Genomic DNA, 6,804 nt, shown 5'->3' with positions numbered 1-6,804 from the left:
ACTTGTCTCTATCACACTCATATCTACCTTTTTTCTATCTTTACGTGTACCTTTATGTTTATCTTTTTTTCGACATTATTGTTAACCTCTTTTATATTTTATACAAGATATTTCAAACAGTGGTCATTTTATGGGAGACAAGCATTGTTTTTAAAAGTGGAAAAGGACACTAATTTATTTTAATATGCTTTTTTCTGAATGCCAAGCCATTTTAGGTTCTATTTATTAATAATTTACTTATACCTTTCTATTTATATATTTCTCTCTTGAAACTTTCAAAGAACATGCATCAACACCTTTCCAACATTCCACGGAAGAAAAGATTGAAAAATAGTATCATAATGAAGAAAAGTTTTATTATTTAGTAGAAAAATGACGACGAGCGTCATTACTTATTTGGGCTATAGTGTGCACGTATATATTGCTTAAGTTGTTTTGCTGCTAACTTTGAGTTATTTTGGTTAGTTTCCGTTTTGTGGTTTTCAAAGCAATTAAATTTTTAAAGAACGTTTTAGAGGTCTTCCTTCTTCTTAACTCTATTATTAAATTTGTAAAAGGCTTAATTCTTGTTTGAAGACATTAAAATTTTAAACATCTCCACTACTATATTAAAACAGGAAATATGCAAGTAATTAATAACGTTTTGTTATCTGCGTTTGTTAAAATCTTCTTGTACAGCATTTCCAAAAGTACAGCACTTGTCTGTCAAATATTCCATAGATTAATGGATTGACAGCGTGCGACCCCATAATAGTAAGACAATAACCAACAAATACATGTATCACTTTAGTTTCTCCACTATAGTACAGCTGCAACCAAGCTGTCATAAAATAAATATGACCAACTGAAAAACAAAGAACCGTTAGTGCACAAACAAAAAATGTTTTCAAACTTCGAATATATCTTCTAATACTTGAGCTGGTGGAGGATTGTACTTGAGAATTTACAGGATTGGAGAGTGTTCGTAGTGCTTTTCTTTGTTTCATCAATGCTCGAGCGATCATGGAGTAAGTCACAGTCATGAAGATTATTGGGAAAATGTAGACACATGAAAAAAGCGCAAACCATGCGTAAATGGAATGACGACATTCAGGATCCTTAACGCACTTGAAAATTATTCCTTCAACTATCGCAACCAAACTCATGATGTACACTAAGCCACAAACGATTTTTATCTTTCGTCGACTGAAGGAAGGTTTCAATGGGTGAACTATGGCACGATAACGTAGAACTGAAATGATCAACATCATAGATACTCCACTTATTTCAAAAAAAAAATTTAAGCTGTCCCTTGAGCAAGCCAACAGAATTGAGTTAATTTTTAATATGATAAGCAAGACATATAACAAATGTAAGATCAATGCAAATGCGTCACATATCGCGAGATGTAAGACGAGAAAGTAATAGTTCTTCTTTAACAGAATCTTTTGTTTTAATATTGAAGCGATCACAAGAGTATTTCCAAAAATACCAAATGCGCATATTGCAATATTCAACACAAATAAATTTTCCATGATAAAAATATGGTAGATATGATGGACTTACTATACGTTTTGAAGTGGTCGGTATATTTCTGTATTTCGCTTTGCAAATACCAAATAGAATTTGGTTTTTTGGTGCTCTGTAAATGAAATACTTAACAAATGTGTTATATATCTTGTTCTGCCTTCTATGTTAGCTATACTAACCAATCAGAATTCATGAAAGTTTATAATGTGTAATTACATAACCAATCATCAACAAAACTTAATGCTTTTTATAATATTTAATTTTAAAATATTATTACAGTTAAATAAAAGCAAACGCACGTAACGTCTCATCACAGCTGCAAATGTGAATAGGCACGTTCCCTAAGACAAAGCGCATTCAAACGTATTTAAATTTACCACATTTTATTCGACGAAAAGCCATATTGAACAATAAATTTTGACTGTTTTATGCAAAATCATCACATTAAATTCCATAAAGTATCAACAACCTCAATGATCAAATGCTTGTCCATATTTAAGGTCATGGAAACAAGCATAAACTGACGGAAACGAAAAAGGACTTTTCTACGGGAATTTCTAGATTTTTCATTTTTTCTATATTTCACTTTCCAAATGCCATGAAAAACTGTTTATTAGTTCCCAAGTTGTTCAAGTAAATTGTTTTAAAATATAGCAGTACAATTTTACGCATCTCCTCTTTCTCATTCATTCTAACATATTGTTTTAAACACTCCAAATACACTCGCTCATGTTTCACTATCTTGACACCGCCAACACTCAATTTCTCTAAAACTTAATGAAGCCTTACACATATGCAAACGAAAATCGATCTTAACAAACAAATTAAACATTTTAACACCATTTTCTAATCGTAAATATTCTAACTTGTCTCTATCAAACTCATATCTACCTTTTTTCTACCTTTACGTCTACCTTTATGTTTATCTTTTTTTCGACATTATTGTTAACCTCTTTTATATTTTATACAAGATATTTCAAACAGTGGTCATTTTATGGGAGACAAGCATTGTTTTTAAAAGTGGAAAAGGACACTAATTTATTTTAATATGCTTTTTTCTGAATGCCAAGCCATTTTAGGTTCTATTTATTAATAATTTACTTATACCTTTCTATTTATATATTTCTCTCTTGAAACTTTCAAAGAACATGCATCAACACCTTTCCAACATTCCACGGAAGAAAAGATTGAAAAATAGTATCATAATGAAGAAAAGTTTTATTATTTAGTAGAAAAATGACGACGAGCGTCATTACTTATTTGGGCTATAGTGTGCACGTATATATTGCTTAAGTTGTTTTGCTGCTAACTTTGAGTTATTTTGGTTAGTTTCCGTTTTGTGGTTTTCAAAGCAATTAAATTTTTAAAGAACGTTTTAGAGGTCTTCCTTCTTCTTAACTCTATTATTAAATTTGTAAAAGGCTTAATTCTTGTTTGAAGACATTAAAATTTTAAACATCTCCACTACTATATTAAAACAGGAAATATGCAAGTAATTAATAACGTTTTGTTATCTGCGTTTGTTAAAATCTTCTTGTACAGCATTTCCAAAAGTACAGCACTTGTCTGTCTAATACTCCATAGATTAATCGATTGACAACGTGTGACCCCAGAGTTCTAAGACAATAACCAACAAATCCATGTATCTCGTTAATTTCTCCACTATAGTACTGCTGCAACAAAGCTGTCATAAAATAAATATGACCAACTGAAAAACAAAGAACTGTTAGTGCACAAACAAAAAATGTTTTCAAACATCGAATATATCTTTGAAGACTTGATCTGGTGGAGGATTGTACTTGAGAATGTAAAGGATTGGAGAGTGTTCGTAGTGCTTTTCTTTGTTTGATCAATGCTCGAGCGATTATGGAGTAAGTCACAGTCATGAAGATTATTGGGAAAATGAAAAAACATGAAAAAAGCGCAAACCATGCGTAAATGGAATGACGACATTCAGGATCCTTAACGCACTTGAAAATTATTCCTTCAACTATCGCAACCAAACTCATGATGTACACTAAGCCACAAACGATTTTTATCTTTCGTCGACTGAAGGAAGGTTTCAATGGGTGAACTATGGCACGATAACGTAGAACTGAAATGATCAACATCATAGATACTCCACTTATTTCAAAAAAAAAATTTAAGCTGTCCCTTGAGCAAGCCAACAGAATTGAGTTAATTTTTAATATGATAAGCAAGACATATAACAAATGTAAGATCAATGCAAATGCGTCACATATCGCGAGATGTAAGACGAGAAAGTAATAGTTCTTCTTTAACAGAATCTTTTGTTTTAATATTGAAGCGATCACAAGAGTATTTCCAAAAATACCAAATGCGCATATTGCAATATTCAACACAAATAAATTTTCCATGATAAAAATATGGTAGATATGATGGACTTACTATACGTTTTGAAGTGGTCGGTATATTTCTGTATTTCGCTTTGCAAATACCAAATAGAATTTGGTTTTTTGGTGCTCTGTAAATGAAATACTTAACAAATGTGTTATATATCTTGTTCTGCCTTCTATGTTAGCTATACTAACCAATCAGAATTCATGAAAGTTTATAATGTGTAATTACATAACCAATCATCAACAAAACTTAATGCTTTTTATAATATTTAATTTTAAAATATTATTACAGTTAAATAAAAGCAAACGCACGTAACGTCTCATCACAGCTGCAAATGTGAATAGGCACGTTCCCTAAGACAAAGCGCATTCAAACGTATTTAAATTTACCACATTTTATTCGACGAAAAGCCATATTGAACAATAAATTTTGACTGTTTTATGCAAAATCATCACATTAAATTCCATAAAGTATCAACAACCTCAATGATCAAATGCTTGTCCATATTTAAGGTCATGGAAACAAGCATAAACTGACGGAAACGAAAAAGGACTTTTCTACGGGAATTTCTAGATTTTTCATTTTTTCTATATTTCACTTTCCAAATGCCATGAAAAACTGTTTATTAGTTCCCAAGTTGTTCAAGTAAATTGTTTTAAAATATAGCAGTACAATTTTACGCATCTCCTCTTTCTCATTCATTCTAACATATTGTTTTAAACACTCCAAATACACTCGCTCATGTTTCACTATCTTGACACCGCCAACACTCAATTTCTCTAAAACTTAATGAAGCCTTACACATATGCAAACGAAAATCGATCTTAACAAACAAATTAAACATTTTAACACCATTTTCTAATCGTAAATATTCTAACTTGTCTCTATCAAACTCATATCTACCTTTTTTCTACCTTTACGTCTACCTTTATGTTTATCTTTTTTTCGACATTATTGTTAACCTCTTTTATATTTTATACAAGATATTTCAAACAGTGGTCATTTTATAGGAGACAAGCATTGTTTTTAAAAGTGGAAAAGGACACTAATTTATTTTAATTTGCTTTTTTCTGAATGCGAAGCCATTTTAGATTCTATTTATTAGTAATTTACTTATATCTTTCTGTCTTTACATTTTCCAACATGACCAACACTTTTCCAACATTCCACAGAAGAATATATTGAAAAATAGTATTATAATGAAGAAAACTTTTAATATTTATTAGAAAAATGACGACGAGTGTCATTACTTATTTGGGTTCTAGTTTGCACGTATATATTGCTTAAGCTATTTTGCAGAGAACTTTGAGTTATTTTGGTTAGTTTCCGTGTTGTGTTATTTAAAGCAATTAAATTTTTAAAGAGCGTTTTAGAGGTCTTCCTTCTTTTTAATTCTATTATTAAAATTGTAAAAGGTATAATTCTTCTTTCAAGACATTAAACTTTTTAAATATCTCCACTACTAGATTAGAACAGGAAACATGCAAGCGATTAAAAACGTATTTTTATCTGCGTTTGCTTAAATCTTCTTGTACAGCACTTCCAAAAAGACAGCACTTGTCTGTCAAATATTCCATAGATTAATGTATTGACAGCGTGTGACCCCAGAATTTTAAGACGAAGACCAACAAATGAATGTATCAAGTTAGTTTCTGCTTTATAGTACCACTGCAACCGAGCTGTCATATGATAAATATGACCAACTGAAAAGCAAAGAACCGTTAGTGCACAAACAAAAAATGTTTTCAAACTTCGAATATATCTTCTAAGACTTGAGCTGGTGGAGGATTGTACTTGAGAATGTGAAGGATTGGAGAGTGTTCGTAGTGCTTTTCTTTGCTTTATCAATGCTCGAGCGATTATGGAGTAAGTCACAGTCATGAAGATTATTAGGAAAATGTAGACACATGAAAAAAACGCAAAAATTTCGTAAATGTAATAACGACGTTCAGGATCCTCAACGCACTTAAAAATTATTATTCCAACTATCGTAACCAAACTCATGATGTACACTAAGCCACAAATGATTTTTATCTTTCTTCGAGTGAAGGAAAGTTTTAATGGATGAACTATCGCACGATAACGTAGGACTGAAATGATCAACATCATACAACTTCCACTTATTTGAAACAAAGCATCTATGGAACCCATATATGAGCAACTAAACAAAAATGATGCGCTTTTCAACTGAATGAAAAATATATTCAGCAAAGCAAACACGCCACAAGTCGCAAGATGCAAGACAAAAATGTAGTAGGTTTTCTTTAACAAAATCCTTTGTTTCAATATTGAAGCGATCACAAGAGTATTTCCAACAATACCAAATACACATATTGCGACAATGGAAATTATACTAGGTTCCATAAAGATATTACTTATATGTCTGACCTACTGAGTGCCTTATTTTCCTTTATTTCATTTGCATATGCCTTAAGAAAATATACTTAAATAATGATGCTTATTTTACATATTGTGATATTTGAAATTAGCATCAATTATATGTTGTGGGTATGAAATACAGCTGCTGTTCTTTTCCTTACAACAAATTGGCAGTTAGAGTAATGAAAATTGAAGAATTGTAGCATTTAAGATGACAATATTACGACATTATATTGATGAAAATTTTGTTCTAATGTCTAAACTATATGTCAGAGAATTAAGATGTGACTAAACATCTCCTTTGTTAATGAAGGGGGGTTAGTAGGGTAGTATTTGGGGACACGAGACAAACACTTATTGCTTAGATATGAAATTTTTTAAATTCGCGTAACAATCAATCATAAAAGAGTTCATGAAAATCGAAGTCATCAAACTAACGCCAATTGTTCACGTCATGTTTATTGCAGTTTGATAATTACCAACGAGACGTCTTCTACAGACCAACATCTTCGCCTTCTACCAATGTAAAAGTGAATTTTTAAAGCAAATTTATCC

General features: G+C 31.1%; 1 long non-coding RNA gene across 1 annotated transcript; it reads right to left on the bottom strand.

Moving 5' to 3' along the window:
* Positions 1-252: 252 nt before the first annotated feature.
* LOC124456633 lies at positions 253-3,302 on the bottom strand. Its single transcript, XR_006952358.1, has 3 exons — positions 3,173-3,302; positions 2,178-2,181; positions 253-702 (listed from the first exon to the last, which is right to left on the bottom strand). It is a non-coding gene; the product is annotated as an uncharacterized LOC124456633 (long non-coding RNA).
* Positions 3,303-6,804: the final 3,502 nt, after the last annotated feature.

Source organism: Xenia sp. Carnegie-2017, unplaced genomic scaffold (assembly GCF_021976095.1).
Source record: "Xenia sp. Carnegie-2017 unplaced genomic scaffold, XeniaSp_v1 HiC_scaffold_58, whole genome shotgun sequence".
Classification (NCBI taxonomy): domain Eukaryota; kingdom Metazoa; phylum Cnidaria; class Anthozoa; order Malacalcyonacea; family Xeniidae; genus Xenia; species Xenia sp. Carnegie-2017.
This window is presented reverse-complemented; position numbering and strand designations above follow the sequence as displayed.